Below are 19,135 nucleotides of genomic sequence, written 5' to 3' on the forward strand. Positions count from 1 at the left end.
GCCCACTCCTCTGAACCAATGAGGAGCGGCGAAGGTCACCTCTGACGTCAGCCGACCCTCTAGTCAGCTGACGCGCCTTCTCCCCGCACAAACGTCCTGTCTGCGCGTGCGCACGCGACACTGCAACCCTATGTGCGGCTGACAAACCCGTCCTCGGCGTGCTAGACACCGGAGGCACGGGTGACATACTGGGCACGGAATGGAAGCAGCTGCGGAGGACGCCAGACTACCCGCAGCTGCTTCCTCTATGTTCCTTACAGGCATACTGGGCAGCGGAATGGAGGCAGCTGCGGAGGACGCCAGACTACCCCGCAGCTGCTTCCTCCATGTTCCTTACACAACCCCCCCCCCCCTTGAGGCGTGGACTCCGGACACGATTTACATGGCTTTTCTGGATGCAACTCATGGAACTTCTTCCTAAGTTCCTCAGCATGCATACGATAAGCTGGCACCCAAGACCTTTCCTCAGGCCCATACCACTTCCAATGCACCAGGTACTGTATTGAGTTGCGCACCCACCGGGAATCCAAAATCTGCTCAACCTCATATTCAGGCTCACCATCAATCATCACGGGGGGGGGGGGGGGGGGGGATAGGGAGAGGAATCCACATGCACAGCAGGTTTCAAGAGAGACACATGGAATGACTTTACACCTCTCATGTTCGAGGGTAATGCAATGACATAAGTGACATTATTAATCTTCTTGGACACTGGGTATGGGCCTATAAATCTGGGGCCCAACTTAGCTGAGGGTTGTCTTAAGGTCAACTGCCTGGTAGAGACCCACACCATGTCCCCTGGAGCAAACTCCCACTCTACAGATCGTCTCTTATCTGCCTGTCTTTTCTGGGACTGAAAGGCCCTTTCCAGGTTCTTTTTGACCAAGACCCAAATCTCCCTCAAAGCTCCCTGCCAATCTTCCAAAGCAGGAAAGGGAGATGACACCACAGGTAATGGCGAGAATTTGGGTGATCTTCCCGTAACCACTTGAAACGGGGAGAAACCTGAAGAGGAACTCTTCAGGTTATTGTGCGCAAATTCTGCAAAAGGTAAGAAATTAACCCAATCCAATTGAGCATCAGCCACATAACACCTTAGGAACTGTTCAAGGGACTGGTTAACCCTTTCGGTCTGACCATTGGTCTGTGGGTGGTAGACGGAGGAAAATGATAGATTCATACCTAGATGATGACAAAAAGCCCTCCAAAACTTGGACATGAACTGGACTCCCCTATCTGACACTATATTCTCCGGTATCCCATGCAACCGGAAAATATGCTGGATGAAGAGTTCTGCCAGTTCCTGAGCTGAGGGGAGTCCGTCCAATGGTATGAAGTGAGCCATTTTGCTGAATCGATCGACTACCACCCAAATAACTGTTTTACCCTCAGATCTAGGTAGCTCACCAACGAAATCCATGGACAAATGAGTCCATGGTTGTTCAGGTACAGGTAATGACTGGATCGTGCCTACAGGAGCCTGTCTGGACGGCTTATCCCTGGCACAGACTGAACAATCTTTGACAAAGTCCCTACAATCTGAGACTATAGAAGGCCACCAGACGCATCTGTCCAATAATTCCTGTGTCCTAGCAATGCTCAGCATTCTTATGAGCATGAAACCTATTCAGAATTTTCAGACGGAATTGCAGTGGCACAAACAGAACCCCTTCTGGTCTCCCTTCAGGAATGTCCTGTTGATAAGGACTCAAAGTGGACGACCAATCCTCCCAAGTTTCTGTAGCTGCGAGGACAACTTTCTTGGGAAGGATGCTCTTAGGGGTTGGTGGCTGTACTGTCTCAGTTTCAAAACATCTAGATAATGCATCTGCCTTGATGTTCTTACTACCTGGTTTATAGGTAATAATGAACCTGAATCTTGAGAAGAATAACGACCATCGGGCCTGTCTAGGAGTGAGACGTTTGGCCCCCTCAATATACTCTAAATTCTTGTGGTCAGTATAAACCAGGCATGGGCAAACTTGGCCCTCCAGCTGTTAAGGAACTACAAATCCCACAATGCATTTGCCTTTATGAGTCATGACAGTGGCTGTCAGACTCCTGCAATGCATTGTGGGACTTGTAGTTCCTCAACTTCTGGAGGGCCAAGTTTGCCCATGCCTGGTATAAACTGTAATAGTATGTTCTGCTCCCTTGAGCCAATGCCGCCACTCTTCAAACGCGAGTTTGATGGCCAGCAATTCTCGATTTCCAATGTCATCATTTCTCTCGGCGGGAGAAAAATTCCGAGAGAAAAATGCACATGGGTGTAATCTACCCCGTAGACAGGAGTGTTGAGACAGTACCGCCCCAACCCCGATCTCTGATGCATCTCTGATGCATCTACCTCAACAATGAAAGGATAAGAGACATCCACATGACGTAAAATGGGGGCGGAGCAAAACAACTGTTTTAGTGAGGAAAAGGCCGCATGAGCTTTAGGTGACCAATTATAGGTATCGGCCCCCTTTTTGGTAAGCTCCGTGAGGGGTGAAATCACAGAAGAAAAACCTTTGATAAACTTTCTGTAATAATTGGCGAAGACCCAAGGGCTGTGGCCACTTCAGAACGGCAGAGACTTTGTTAGGATCCATAGAAAGACCAGTAGTAGAGATAATGTATCCCAGAAAAGGAACCTCAGACCCTTCAAAAAGACATTTTTCCAGCATATAAAGAATTCTGCCTGAGCTTCTCCAGCACAAATCTCACATGCTTTCTATGTTCAGTCATGTTGGGGGAAAAAATAAGTATATCATCCAAATATACCAATACGAATCGCCCCAGGACTTCTCTGAAAACCTCATTGATTAGTTCCTGGAAGACGGCTGGAGCATTACACAACCCAAAGGGCATGACAAGATACTCGTAGTGCCCGTTGGGTGTGTTGAACGCCGTCTTCCATTCATCACCCTCCCTTATCCTTACCAGGTTGTATGCCCTTCTCAGATCAAGTTTTAAGAAGATACAAGCATCCGAAACCTGAGAGAATAAATCGTCAATTAAGGGGAGAGGGTAACGATTTTTTACAGTAATTTTGTTCAACTCTCTGTAATCGATACATGGCCGCAGGCCACCGTCTTTTTTCTTTACGAAAAAGAATCCTGTTACGGCCGGAGACCTAGAAGGACGGATAAATCCCTTGGCCAAGTTTTCTTTAATATACTCCTGCATAGCAAGCTTTTCAGGTCCTGAAAGGTTATACAAATGACCTCTAGGGGGCATACAACCTGATCTTTCCTCAATGGGACAGTCAAAACTCCAATGTGGAGGGAGTTTGTCTGCCACTTTGGGACAAAATACATCAGCAAAATCAGAGTACTGAGCAGGCAAACCTTCCATTTGAACCTTGGTAGCACAAACCGTGACTTTCTCCATGCAATAATGATGGCAAAAGAAGGACCAGCTCAGCAACTGTCTGGAACTCCAGTCGATCTGAGGGGAGTGTTTTTGCAACCACGGCATACCAAGGATCACTGTGGAAGTAGCCATTTTAAGAACAAAGAACTGTATCTGCTCTTTATGCAGTGCCCCCACTTGACATAACACTACAGGAGTCTGTGATAACGGTTGTTTCCCCTGCAGTAGTGAATCGTCCACTGCAGTAACGGATATTCTGCGACCCAAGGAAACAAGGGGAAAACCAAACTTTGCAGCAAAGTCACAGTCCATGAAATTAGCTGCGGAACCCGAGTCTATAAAGGCCTGGGTAGATCGGACTTGATCTTCCCAGGTGATAGAACACTGGAGCAATAATTGATTTTCTTTTAGAGGTAACAAAGGTTCGCCTAGGGAAGTGCCTCCATCTACACCTAGGCGATACAGTTTTCCGCCTTCTGTGGACAATTCTGTACCATATGACCTTTCTCAGCACAGTATAAGCAGAGTCTCTCAGTATGTCTCCTAGTTTTCTCTGCCTCAGTCAATTTCGATTGTCCGATTTGCATCGACTCATCTTGAGGACGAGAAGAAGTAGGAGTAGAGAACGTGATAGAATTGGTTTTTACTGTTGCTTTATCTCTCATTAGCCTTTGATATCGAACTCGTCGATCTATCCTTACAGCTAATGAGATTGCATCATCCACAGTTTGGGTTCTGGGTGACAACATTAGATCAGCAACAGTGTCAGATAACCCTGACATGAAACAATCTAAAACAGCAAACTGTCCCCATCTGGCCGAGACTGCCCACCTTCTAAATTCTGCCGCGTATGTTTCAACAGTATTATGACCTTGTCTGAGAGTTTTTAACTTCCTCTCTACGGTCACTGCCAAATCGGGATCGTCATATATAATTGCCATAGTTTTAAAGAATGAATGTACTGAATTTAAAGCCTGATGACCAGTGGGAAGACTGTAGGCCCATGACTGTGAATCTCCAGATAACAACTTCTTTATAAAAGTAACTCTCTGACTTTCTGAACCTGAAGAGGCAGGCCGTAACTCAAAATAGGAAAGGCAACGATTTCTAAAGTTTTGGAAATTAGACCTAAAACCTTTCAGGGAGAGGTATCCGAGGTTTCATAACAAAAGGGGATGACACTAGTGCATTAGGCGGTTGTAAAGTGCGCACAGTCTCAGATAGCTGGTCTATCTGTGTCTGTTGGGTGTTCACCGTGGTGGTTAAATTGTTTACAGCCGTTGTCAGGAGTTCAACCTGACTGCAGTGTCTCCATAGACATTTTGGTCTGCTGTTCTGTAACGATCTGTGTCAGCAAGAGGCAAAATCTGATTATTAGGTGATCTGCAGTATCACCTATAATGCAGATATATACCTGATTATAAGGTGATCTGCAGAATCACCTATAATGCTGGTATATCAGAAGCTGCCGTGACAACAAATACAGATGGTGTAACAGGTGTAGCCCCACACAGGAAATATACAATGAATAGTGTTTGGTGCAACAGTAGTACTTGATAACTAGCAATACCTCACCAGAGGAGCTGGTGAGTACTATCAGTATAGAGGCCTTCACCAGAGGAGCTGGTGGGTATTATCAGTACAGAAGCCCTCACCAGAGGAGCTGGTGGGTACTATCAGTACGGCGGCTTTCACCAGAGGAGCTGGAGGATGTTATCAGTACAGTAGCCCTCACTAGAGGGGCTGGTGAGTACTATCAGTACAGAAGCCTATTACCAGAGGAGCTGGTGGATAATATCAGTACAGAAGTTTCTCACCAGAGGAGCTGGTGGATACTACTGTAAAGAACATGGAGGAAGCAGCTGCGGGTAGTCTGGCATCCTCCGCAGCTGCCTCCATTCCGCTGCCCAGTAGGTCTGTGGGGAACATGGAGGAAGCAGCTGCAGGTGGTCTGGTGTCCTCCGCAGCTGCCTCCATTCCGCTGCCCAATATGTCACCCGTGCCTCTGGCGTCTAGCACGCCGAGGACGGGTTTGTCAGCTGCCCATAGGGTTGTTGTGACGCGTGCACCGTCACAGACTTTATGCAGCAAGGAGGCAGCTCAGCTGACTTGCAGGTCAGCTGACGTCACGCCTTGCACCCCCTGCCGCTGATTATCCGGACGAAGGGGGGCGTGCTGCGAGGTCTCCTCGGGCTCTTAACCCGAAGGATTCAGTCCTTTGTCTGCTGTTGCAAATGCTACGTGTTAGCACTCAGACCCTTAGATAGATCCGGTGTGCTTTGATCCGGGAGGAAACCGGGGATTTCACACAGACTAGGATTATTATTATTATATTGCTTGATATCTTGTGTATGACTCTGGCTTTCTTCTGACTTCCCTTTCGCTTAACATCTCTGTACTTCAGCCCATCTGATCCTGTTGCTAACTCTGCCTGGTTTACCTTTATCCTCTTGCCTGCCGACTTTGTACTGTATCTTCCTGTCTGTTGCCAAACTGATCTGTCTGACCACTCTACTCACCAGTGAGCCCTTGTCACTGGTGAGGTTCATTACTGTTAGTACCCACCAGCTCCTCTGGTGAGGGCTACTGTATATTATTATCCACCAGCTCCTCTGGTAATAGGCTTCTGTACTGATAGTGCTCACCAGCTCCTCTGGTGAGGGCTACTGTACTAATAACATCCTCCAGCTCCTCTGGTGAAAGTCTCCGTACAGATAGTACCCACCAGCTCCGCTGGTGAAGGTCTCTATACTGATAGTACCCACCAGCTCCTCTGGTGAGGTATTTGCTAGCTATCAAACACTACTGTTGCACCAAGCACTATTTATTGTATATCTCCTGTGTGTGGCTACAGCTGTTACACCATCTGTGTTTGTTGTCACGGCAGCTTCTGATATACCAGCATTATAGGTGATTCTGCAGATCACCTTATAATCAGGTATATATCTGCATTATAGGTGATACTGCAGATCACCTAATAATCAGATTCTGCCTCTTGCTGACACAGATCGTTACAACTATCAATACAGTAGTCCTCACCAGAGGAGCTGGTGGGTACTATCAGTAAAGAACCTCACCAGTGACACGGGCTCACTGGTGAGTAGAGTAGTCAGACACATCGGTTTGGAAACAGACAGGGAGATACAGTACAAAGTCAGCAGGCAAGAGGATAAAGGTAATTCAGGCAGAGTTAGGCAACAGGATAAGATGGGCTGAAGTATAGAGACGTTAAGCGAAAGGGAAGTCAGAAGAGAGCCAGAGTCAAACACAGTATATCAAGCAATATATCAATAACAATAATAAATCCTAGTCTTGTGTGAAATCCCCGGTTTCCTCCCGGATCAAAGCACACTGGATCTATCTAAGGTCTGAGTGCTAACACGTAGCATTCGCAACAGCAGACACTTTGCAAGTGAAGCCAGGAGGCTTAAGAAGCAGAGGAGACCCCATAGGCACGCCCACTCCTCTGAACCAATGAGGAGCGGCGAAGGTCACCTCTGACGTCAGCCGACCCTCTGGTCAGCTGACGCGCCTTCTCCCCGCATAAACGTCCTGTCTGCGCGCGCGACACTGCAACCCTATGTGCAGCTGAAAAACCCGTCCTCGGCGTGCTAGACGCCAGAGGCACGGGTGACATACTGGGCAGCGGAATGGAGGCAGCTACGGAGGACGCCAGACTACCTGCAGCTGCTTCCTCTATGTTCCTTACAGGCATACTGGGCAGCGGAATGGAGGCAGCTGCGGAGGACGCCAGACTACCCGCAGCTGCTTCCTCCATGTTCCTTACAGGCATACTGGGCAGCGGAATGGAGGCAGCTGCGGAGGACGCCAGACTACCCGCAGCTGCTTCCTCCATGTTCCTTACACTCTATATCTGATTTCTCTCCACTCTCTGAATATTTTCACTTTTCTCTAATCTCCAAATCTCAATTTACCACCTCTTCTTTAGATCCTATTCTCTCCCATCTCATTCTCCAGCTTACCGCATCCTTCATCCCTGATCTAACATCGCTATTTAACTTATCTCTCTCCACTGGCATTTTTCCGTCCTCACTCAATAAGGCTGTTGTGACACCACTACTTCTCTAGATTCTACTGCACACGCCAGCTACTGCCCTTCTCCCATTTGCATCTAAATTACTTGAACGCCATATACATGCTGAATTAAACCATTATTTGCCGACTCCCTGCTTGATCAGTTCCAGCCTGGCTTTCACGCAAACCACGTCAAAGAAACAGTTCTTACTACATAGGCCAATGATCTTCTGACAGATGAATTCAAAGGCCAATATTCCATACTCATCCTTCTTAATCTGTCATCTGCATTTGATACTGCTGACCACACCTTACCCCTAGAGATACTTTCATCTATAGGCATAAAGGGCCTCACTATTTCCTGGATATATTCCTATCTCTGTGGAAGATCTTCTATAGTCTCTTACTGGGATCAGATCTCTTCTCCAAATCCTTTGTCTGTGGGGTACCTGAAGGCTACCTCTAAGCCTCAGACCTCAACTCACTCCTCACACTTGTTCCTGACTGTTTGTCTGCTATATCCTCTTTCATGACCACTCACTTTTTTCAACTTAACATGAGTAAAACAGAACTAATCCTCTTTCTATAGTCTCTGTCCACCTATCTGCCTGATAAAACAAACAATGTTAATAACACCCTTATTCAGTTCCCAAAGCACATTGCTTAGGGGTAATATTTGACTCCTTTCTCTCATTTGTTCCTCACATTCACTACTTTAGGCTAGGTCCACACTTGTCCGTTTCAGATTGGATCCGTTTCAAACTGATCCGTTTTTGTAACGGTTTCCTCCTCCCTGCTTTCTTTAAAAATACCTTTTTGCAGCCTAGGTTTCCAGTCCATGGAAACGTATCCCCAGCCCTGGCCACGGGTGGAGGCGCCATGCTGGAAGGGGTAGCAGGCAGGAGTAGGGGTTTGCAGTAGACAGCGGGAGGGAAGTCATTCCCCCCCCTCCCTCACCTGGGTCCTCCCTTTCCCACTCCCCATCAAGCTAGTTTCTGCTTAAAATACTTTAAAAATCAATGTTATAAAGCAAGCGGCGAGCGGGGAACTTATTTCCTTGCGTTCCACCGCTCGTGGCGTCAATTTCTGTAAAGACGCCCTCTGTACTTCATTGGGCGGCATACAGGAAGTGACACGGCCAGCGGTGGAGCACAAGGAAGTAAATAAGTTACCCGCTCGCCGCTTGCTTTATAACATTGGTTTTTAAAGTATTTTAAGCAGAAACTAGCTGGAGGAGGAGTGAGGAAGGGGGGACCCAGGGGAGGGAGGGGGGATGACGACCCCCCTCCCCACTGTCCTCTGCAACCCCCTTCCTGACTGCTACCCCCTCCAGCATGGCGGCTGTCACAGACCGCGAGCCGGTCTGCGGGTGGGGTAAATCGATCAGCGTCAGAAATCCTCTTACACGGTCATTTGTTCATCACGAAGGGTAACCCGCATTCGCAATTTGATGAACTGACTCGCGAAGGGAGCGTTCTGATACCAACCGAATCACTCCACACACATATACAATTCAAAGATCTGCCACCAAGCGAGTTACACAGCCCGCTACTGTAATTTTACTAGGACTTCGAGAACACTTTAGTAACCCCTAGCAGTATACAAGAATCTGGGCCAGATCGTTATGTCTGGGCCGGGTTCTCGCATACGGGTTATAAATGTATACTTCTATTAAACACAGGGTAGCGAGTTCAGGAGAATAGGTATGATTGTGTATGTTCAGCAACAGGTCATAACCGCTAAACGATTTTTAAACGTTTAATAACACAAATGCATTACATACAGTTATATACACCTATTAACATATAAAACACAGAGCTTAAAAATAAAAGGAATAAAATCAGAAAGTTCTTACTTAGCTAGCTGAGCAGTCCATTTGAAGCATGAAGAAAATAGTCCAGTTTAAATGTAGGCATTCAGCTTAAAAGTCCTTTGTACACAACATGCGCCCGGTTCTTCCGTGAGCACATGTCTGGACTTCCCTAGTCGATGTAAATTGAAGAACTGGGTGGAGTTCCTTGCAAACGCTTTTTACTGACCAGAGTTTTGGGGCGGTCACTACCTGAAAAGTAGGTGTGTATGAGGCAGGGTTACCTCCTAGCAGGCAAGTTACCACCCACAGACTTGGAGCAAGGAATGTACCAATTATTAATAATTTGTGTAATTCCGCCCCAGATGGGTGCAACGCAAATCCGAGACCATATTCATAAGCAGCATGCGACTCTGTATTAAATGAGACTATACACGTCTAGTCTAATGAATTGGCTCTACGCATGCCGGATAAAGCGGTTTCTCAATTGATTCCTGATAGCTAGAGAATGATAATTCATGTGAGTGATAGAACTGATTTCTGGGTATCAGGAAATGTGTTTGTTGTCTTTCTGTGCCAAACCCATCTTGAATTATTAATAAAGTAAATGTTCCCATTGTGTGAACTATGAGCTTGGAGGGAAATTTTGAATCTCAACCAGTGTGAGCTGGTTTTCCTTTTGGGGAAAGCTGAGCTATGTAACCAAATGGCTTCTCCCCAGGGAAGCTAGCCAAGTGTGAATTCTTTCCTGACCTGAACAGGATGTGGGGGGAAGGTTACTGTACTCAGTAAGAGAGAGAGAAATTGACATCTGTTGTGCATTTACCCAAGACTGACAGAAACTGTGCACGATTATGCGAAAGTCGATGGCACTAGCGCACGACTTTTCCGTAATGTTCGTCACAGCGGCCCCCTCCCCACCCACAGGCAGGGCTGGGACACAGAAAACTGATCCGTTTCTGTGTCTAAAACGGCCTGTGCAGAGGAAGATCAGTTTTCCTATTGCCCTTCAATACTCCTGCATGTATCAGGATCCATATGCGATCTGTGAAAATGCAGCAGATCCCGACCTTTTTGAAAACGGGTCCCCATAAACACAGACGGATCCGGTTTTTGTTTGGGTAAAGACGGCTGCTATTTTTAACATTGCTATACGTGGCTCCAGTTTTGAAAAACTGAGCCACGGATACGTTTCCGGACCTAGAGTGAATCTAGTCTTAACCAGTTCCTGTCATCTCCAATTTAAAAACATATCACGCTAACATTTTCTCACTTGGGACACGAGTAAAATATTAGTACATGTCCTTATATCTTGTTTGGACTATTGTAACATTCTGCTTGGTGGACTACATACTAACTGACTGGCACCACTCCTATCTGTACTAAACTCAGCAGCTTGTCTCATTCATCTCTCTTCTCACTCTTCCTCCTCCTGCTCCTCTGTGTCAAGCTCTTCATTGGCTGCTAATTAGTGAAAGGATCCATTTCAAACTCTAAAGCCTCATCTACACGCGTAGATGAGGCTCCGATGTGTGTTATCAATCGAGCCGCCGATGCGGCTCGATTGATAAGATCCGACAGGTCATATCTTGCTGCCGCCGATTCCCTGCTCATTCCCCGCGAGGGGACAATGGCAAGGAATCGAGCGGAAGATAAACTGCGCGGCGTGGGAACGAGCGGGTATCAAATCCGGCGCACGCGTGGGCGAGCGGGGACGCGGAAGAGGTGATCGGAGCCTCATCTACGCGTGTAGATGAGGCTTTAACCCTAAATACAAAGCTCTCCATAATCTCTCTCCCATATACATTTCCTTACTTGTTTCCAGATACCAACCCAACTGCAACCCCCCTCTAGAATCCCCTTCTTGCATTCACATATACAAGATTTTGCATGTGCTTCACCCCTCCTCTGGAATGCTCTTCCACAACACATGCATCACTCTTCAACCTTTGATATCTTTAAAAGCTCCCTCAAAACTCACTTTTTCTGACAAGCATATACTGTAATTTAGGCCTTTCCCCCTTTGACCTCTGGCCAAGTTGTATGCCTTAATAGATAACCTAAACTCACTTTTCCCTCCTATTCCTTTAGATTGAAAGCTCACAAGGGCAGGGCTCTCTTACCCTTTTGTGTCTTGGAATTTGTTATTCATTTTGTATCTCACAATCTGTTATACATTGTATTCATGTTACATTTGTCACTGTAATTACCAATTATGTATTTTTTTTACCAGTGTCTATATATTTGGTGAATACCTTTGTCTTTATTGTGTACCCCATGTTTGTTTTTCTTACTTTGTACAGCACCAAGGAATATGTTGGCGCTTTATAAATCAATAAATAAAAAAATTATACAAGGAAATCAAAGCTATAACAGTAATTGTGATTGTGGGACTACAAGTCCCAAAATGGAACAGCATGCAACTTAAGTGGCAACCATATATAATGTGCTAAAGTGCACAGGCAAGGAAAGAGTGGCAGAATACTTAACCCAGATTATTAGAGGGATGAAGCTAGGGAGACCATGGTTAACTGTGTCCGCAGTATGCAGGGGGTGTCCACCAGGTGGCTCAATATGCGTTGCAGCACTTACAAAACTTTTAGAAAGCCAAAATGGTGGCAACTAATGCTGATAATCGATCGTTTTTATGGGGAAGGAGCATTACAGCGTGACCGAAAGTGCAACCCGGAAGTGAAGTCCTGGTGGAAAGCAATACAAGGAAATAGCAATACACAATATCTGATGCGCACTGTCTCCGTTTGCACCGTAGTCAGCTTGCTGTTGGTGTGCCTCCTGCTCTTTTTAACAATAGTACAATTTAATACTCAGTACAGGGCCACTAAAATCCATATGTAATAGCAAAGTCTCACAAATTCTACAACATGAACTCCTTTTCCTCCTCTACAAATGTTTCAAGGTCCCTCTTCTTCCATTTCACAGTACATCTCCACCACACCCAATCAGAAGCCATTCTCTAGATGGGATGAACACCAGAGTCTAGTAGCGCATATTCCCAGGTCACCTCTGACCGCCACGATCAGATACAATCCACTTGCTAATCCACCTTTAATATCCCTGTCATGGTCAATGTGATAACCTCAAATAAAACCTCTTATCGCATATTAATATCATTTAATAATATGAAGTATACTGTACTCACATAAAATGACTTGTAAAACAGCATAGAGTTTTACATATGGGCTCTACCCTGTTCAAGTTACCTCGGCTGGCTCCTCCCAATGTGCGGTCCCTGCATTGTATGGTCGGCTGCTGTGCGCACATCCTCCATCTCACCGCTTCCTAACACAGTTTGTTTTACTTGTACACTGGTACGCTGGTAACTTACGCAAGCTCCTTGTAACTAACGGTCGCTGCACTTGTCCTGCCCTGAGCCCCGGCGGGTCTAGTGGGTTAAATGGACATGATCCCGGCACTTTGAATGGTCCAATAGGCTGCCTGTCACTTGACAGGCAGCCATTGAACGAATTAACTTGACGTTAGTTACAAGGAGCGTGCGTAAGTTACCAGCGCACGCTACGCTGCATAGCATGCCCTGAGCTTGCACTCCTTTCATTAAGCTGCTTTAGCTTGATGAATGAAGCCCTAAATATTATGTTTTATCCACAAACATTGGTATTCTCCATGCCCTAAAAAAAAAAACAAATTTTGTTGCCTTGCCCATGTTGTTAAGTTGAAACTAAGCTATCTCAAAACAAGCATATATCAGTGTGTTTCACTTATTGGTAAGTTAAAAAAAAAATAGTTCTGAATAAAAATGCAGCCAAGTTACACACACACACATACATATATATATATATATAAAATATATAGATGTGCAACCCATTTTTGAAAGTGGAGATGCACTAGAACCACTGCAATGATTTATTTACCACTAGTTATGTTATCATAATGTCATCAAGAACCTCTTCAATTAGATAACAGACAACAACAATACATGTTTTACTGCAGAACAAACAATGTTTACAGTTGCATTTTTATTAATATATTACCACCTCTTCTCTTCTAAGCAGGAATTCTAAGGAAGAATAGTACTGTGGCATTTGTTAAATTATTACTGTTTACTCTGTACGCTTATTTGTAAGAGTTGGAAAAATGTGTGTTTGCCCCATTTAGGAGACTTAATCTAATTATATTACATAGTTATCATAAGCTTACTTTTCCATTGTTTCTCAAGAGAAACATACTAAATTATTCCATAAAATCTGTTAAAGCCATAGAATAATCCAATGCTTGGCAATATCACAGTGAGTCTGACATACATTAAAATCATATACTGTATATATATATATATATATATATATATATATATACACACATACTTATAACTCTTCAACCTAAGCAACATAGTTCTGCTTGTTGCAAAACAATCTTTCTAGCCTTGTTGTTCACATTTGAATTTAGTATTTTAGAATATTACGATCTAAAATCTAATTAAACTGAAGCTCCATATTATCATTCCACCAATATTCATGCAGCGCCTTACTAAACAGAAAAATAAAACAGAATAGAAGAACTCTGTACTTGCCTTAGCAGTAAAGATCTTGTGAACAGTCTTTTACAGCAACAAGAGGGAGTTTCCTTCGTCTGCAGTATGAAGTATGTTAGCTTGCTGGCAGTTTGCCGTGTGTACTTGTACTGTCTGTGAGCTTGTGTGCCTCTTTGCTTGTGTCTGCACTCACTGAAGATGGAACAGTGTTTTTTCTGCATTCTCTGGCATAATGAGACTACAAAACATGTTGCAAAACCACAACATTACATCTAATGCATCCCAGAACGGAAGTTTATTTATACAGTCAGAATAGGGACATCATCACAGTGTGGAAAACGCAGCAGCAGAAAACATAAAACAATATATTCTGTGTTTAATCATCAAAGCAATTGAGGCAATGTAACAAATTTGCTTGTACTCTTTTAAAACAGTTTAATGGCGGCCACACACCATACAATTTTTTAAATATCTGTTCAATTTAAGAATTGCAATCAATTTTTCTGACTGATTGTAGCATTTCAAAAATATGACCAATGTATCACACACCTATGTTCAATATTTCCTCAATTATGATAAAAATGAGTGGAAACTCTGAGAAAATTGCTAGGGTGTGTATATTAATAAACTTACAATCCAACACACACCATACAATCTTTAGTAGAAATTGAACAGAAATTTCTGGCATTCCGGATCGATTTAAATAAAAAAAAAAAAAACAGGAAATCCGATCGGATTCTTCAGTCGAATGAAAAAAAAGCTTTAGATTTTTTCGAGAGATACGATCGTTTTTATCGAATTGCTGTAAAATCGGATCATTTTATTGTATCGTGTGTGGCCACCTTATTTTTAAAAGAGTAACTGTCAAGTCAATAACAACAACAAAAACAGATACACCAAAATCAGGCTCAGACTGGCCCAAGGGGTTGGTGGAGGTTTTGCCTGGGCAAAACAGGTAATTTAGGCGGGGTTTGCACGTAGTAAATTGCCAAAAAGTCAAAGCCAGTCAGAGCCTATGGCAGGGATTACATGGTAACTTGAGTGCCGGAGTTTTATAGTTGAACTCCGGTGGGATTGCGGTAGAGACATGGTGCCACAGCGATGAGCACTGGGGGTTCAGCCACATCAGCTGTGAGCGGTATAGTGCCCATGAATGCCAGGGGTTTGGCTACACAAGCTGCGGACGGGATTGCAGTAGTGACAGTGCAGAGGTAATGTATACCAGGGATTTGGCTATATCAGCTGCAGTCGGGATTGCGGTGGTGACATAGTGCAACAGTAATGTGTGCTGGGAGTTTGGCTAAATTAGCTGCAGGCGAGATTGTGAAAATGGGTGCAAGGGCTTCGGCTACATTAGCTGCAGTCAACAGGGGCTCCTATTTGCAATGGGAGTTTAGCTATACTATAGTACAGCGCAAGTACATGTTGAGTAGTGTGCCCTATAACTGAGTGCCAAAGGAGTTAATTAGTGCGCTGGAGATTTGGCTATATCAGGTGCAGATCAGCTGCAGCAACAGTCGTTCCTACTGGCAGTAGGCACTTGGCTATACTACAGCCAAGCGCAAGGGGGAGGGGTATTTGTGCAATGGGGTATAGTGGTTGGCGTTTGCATAGCTGAGCACTAGGGGGTGAAAGTTTAGAGTTAGACAAAGGTAGGGGGGGGGGGGGGGGGGCGGTTTGTGTTGGTCATAGGTAGGGAAGGATGCGAAGAAGAGCTTCAGTTAGGGAAGTCGATCTACTTTACTATTCACAACTTCCCATGCCCAAATTAACAGGTGTTCCATTTAAATGTATGCCCGCTAGGGCCACAGCCTCTACCTAGGGCAGGGATGGGTCCAGCTCAGCTGATCAGTGTAGGCGACCTGGGGAGGAGGGCCCTAACATCTTTTCTCCCTCCCTCTCCTAGGGCAACTTTCCTGTGCTCTCCAATAGCAAAATTGCAGCAGCTGAGGTGCTTCAAAAGTCTCACCTAATCCAACTCTGTGGTCTCTCATTTAATCCATCCTCCAGCAGCTGCCCACTTTCAGCTTCCCACACATGAAGGAGAACCAGGAAGAAGATGCTGAAAGATGAATCGGATGGGAGATCCAGTGTGCTAAATCAGGTTATACTCTTCTTGAAAGTGAACTGACCACATTCTCTTTCACTTGAATCCCTCCTGACATAGAAGCTGCCATGTTCCCCCCTCCACTTCTCACATTCCTTATTTACAGAAGTCAGAGATGCTATCTTGACACATTGACACACACCCTGGCTTTGAAAAGACACTCCTAATTATTCACCCCCTTTGTTGATGAAAGGCTTTGTTTACCTCTTGGTAATTAGCGCAATAAAACAATTAGAGGTTCCTGAACTCTCTGCGGCTGGGGACGGTCGGCAGGCCTGCTCAAACAGGCCAATTTAACAACTTTGAATGTAAAATACAAGGTAAAATTAAAGTTTATTTTAATAATGAAACAGATAGTCGGCATACATTTTTCATGTGCTATAGAAATGTCCTGAGTGAAAAAAAGGTGCTCGGTTCACTTTGAATAACCTCAGCTGCTGCCACTATGCTAGGGGAGTACAGAAGGGAGGAATCACTAGGGAAGCTATATGGGGAAAGGGGGGGGGGGGGGGGGAGGGGGGTACTGCATCACCAGAAAAGCAATATGAGATGGAGGACCACTAGTGCCTACTGTAAGGGAAAAAGAGTTATTTAGAGATGGGGTGCGCCACTAGACTACCAGGAAACACGGTGAGAGGGTGCAGACCAAAGAGCATTAGGTTTGAGAATTTAAGGGTTCTGCCCAATTATGTTTGGTGTTTTTTTGGGAGGGGGGGGGGGCGACTCTACTTAATTTGGTGGATTAGCGTGTAGGTGTCAAAAACCTGCGCAATTCTTGCCTTTTTACCTGATCACTAACTCAGTAAAGGAACCAGCCTTTAACTACCTAGCGACCATGCCACGCTAATGGGCGTGACCGCGGCAGCAGCCGCAGGACCGCCTAACGCCAATTGGCGTCAAGTCCTGGGGCTAACTACTGCAGGAGATTGTGCGCAGGATGCGCGCGCATCCCCTGCTTGGGGGCGGAGCTCCTCCCGCCTTCAGTCTCCGAGCGGTGATCGCCGCTCGGGAGACTGTTAGACTGCAAAACCACCGTCTTTCTACTAAGTACAGCGCTGTGATCCACGGCAGCGCTCTACTGGGCACAGCCGTGTGACACGGCTGTCCTCCTGGGGCACCAGAGAGCGGTCGGCTCTCATAGGCTGAAGCCTATGACAGCCGATGCCGTGATTGTCTGGCAGGGGCTGGGCAGAAGGGTGGGGGAAACAAAAAAAATATGTTTAGTTAATTAAAAAATATAGCAATAAACATTTGAAAAAAAAAACAAACAAAAAAAAACAACTGGGGGGCGATCAGACCCCACCAACAGAGAGCTCTGTTGGTGGGGGGAAAAGGGAGGGAGGGGGGAATCACTTGTGTGCTGTTTTGTGCGGCCCTGCAGTTTGGCTTTAAAGAGACTCCGTAACAAAAATTTCATACTGTTTTTTATCATCCTACAAGTTCCAAAAGCTATTCTAATGTGTTCTGGCTTACTGCAGCACGTTCTACTATCACCATCTCTGTATTAAATCAACGTATCTCGCTCTTGTCAGATTTGTCAGCCTGTGTCTGGAAGACTGCCAAGTTCTTCAGTGTTGTGGTTCTGTGATGCATCTCCCCCCTCCAGGCCCCTCTCTGCACACTGCCTGTGTACTATTTAGATTAGGACAGCTTCTCTCTTCTCTCTTATCTTTTACAAGCTGGATAAATCCTCCTCTGAGCTGGCTGGGCTTTCACATACTGAGGAGTTACATACAGGCAGAGCTGTCTGCACTCTGCAGGAAGAAACAGCCTGACACTTCAGTGGAAGATAGCTGCAGGGGGAAAGAAACACACAAATGATCTCTTGAGATTAAAAAGGAAGGCTGTATACAGCCTGCTTGTGTATGAATGTATTTTCTATGTGTGGACATACTGTACATCAACCTACTTCCTGTTTTGGTGGCCATTTTGTTTGTTTATAAACAAACTTTTTAAAACAGTTTTTAACCACTTAATGCGGTGAGGAGCGGCGAAATTGTGTCAGAGGGTAATAGGAGATGTCCCCTAACGCACTGGTATGTTTACTTTTGTGCGATTTTAACAATACAGATTCTCTTTAAAGCTGCAGTGGCCAATTTGACTAAATATGGCCTGGTATTTAGGGGGGTTTAGCACTGTGGTCCTCAAGAGGTTAAAGTGCTGCTGTCATAAATCCAACATAGGCCTCAATTCACTAAGCAGTTTAGACTAGTTTAACCACCCTGGCGTTCTATTAAGATCGCCAGGGCGGCTGCGGGAGGGTTTTTTTTAAATAAAAAAAAAACTATTTCATGCAGCCAACTGAAAGTTGGCTGCATGAAAGCCCACTAGAGGGCGCTCCGGAGGCGTTCTTCCGATCGCCTCCGGCGCCCAGAATAGCGGCCTTCCTTGTTTTGCTTACATCGTCGCCATAGCGACGAGCGGAGTGACGTCATGGACGTCAGCCGCCTCCGATCCAGCCCTTAGCGCTGGCCGGAACTTTTTGTTCCGGCTACGCTGGGCTCAGGCGGCTGGGGGGACCCTCTTTCGCCGCTGCTCGCGGCGGATCGCCGCAGAGCGGCGGCGATCGGGCAGCACACGCGGCTGGCAAAGTGCCGGCTGCGTGTGCTGCTCTTTATTTGATGAAAATCGGCCCAGCAGGGCCTGAGCGGCAGCCTCCGGCGGTGATGGACGAGCTGAGCTCGTCCATACCGCCCGGCTGGTTAATGATGGTTTTTAGTCTACTGATGGTTTTTTTTTGTTTTTAAAAGGTTTTATTGAAAGAAAAAGAAGGTACAGCATACGAGTAACATAGCCAGATTCACCGTTACATATTGAACTAGCACATAAGGCAGGTAAAAGGCAATTATAGCTTAGATAAAATGTTCTCTTCAACGGTATATCAAAATACATACCTAACATCTTAAAATTAGAAACAGAGTCATCGGCAAAGAAACAAGGACACATAAGGTAACAACAGGTAAATTCGCTATGTGTGCATAAAGAAAATAAATGCTGTATGTCCTTAATTCGGATAATCCCATCAGTTCCATCAAGGAATAGCTGCTATTTTAGCTGGGTGCAGTGACGGTGCAAATCATTCATCCATTTTGCAAGCTTCATAACCAGTAATAGAATTTGTTCTTACCCAGTGGAAGTTTATTTGTATGACTAACGAGTCCCCAACCGACATGTGCGATATACAGATGAAAGCATGCTCCAAAGTTTACATATTTTGGGTTGAGAGTAGGTCCATATAATCTGCGGATTCCTTAAAGTGTATCCATTGTGCCCAAATTATAGAGAATTTGTGAGTTCTATCAGATTTAGTTTCTCCATC

General features: G+C 45.3%; 1 protein-coding gene across 2 annotated transcripts in view; it reads right to left on the reverse strand.

Annotated features, from left to right (window-relative positions):
* Positions 1-18,312, reverse strand: part of TBXA2R (thromboxane A2 receptor) — a 390,683-nt gene extending 372,371 nt beyond the window's left edge. For both annotated transcript variants that reach the window (XM_068233845.1, XM_068233844.1), the window contains exon 1: positions 13,749-18,312. The gene's annotated coding sequence lies outside the window, so the exon portion shown is untranslated. The remainder of the gene's footprint in view (positions 1-13,748) is intronic.
* Between the last annotated feature and the right edge of the window lie 823 nt (positions 18,313-19,135).

Source organism: Hyperolius riggenbachi, chromosome 1 (genome assembly GCF_040937935.1).
Source record: "Hyperolius riggenbachi isolate aHypRig1 chromosome 1, aHypRig1.pri, whole genome shotgun sequence".
Lineage (NCBI taxonomy): Eukaryota > Metazoa > Chordata > Amphibia > Anura > Hyperoliidae > Hyperolius > Hyperolius riggenbachi.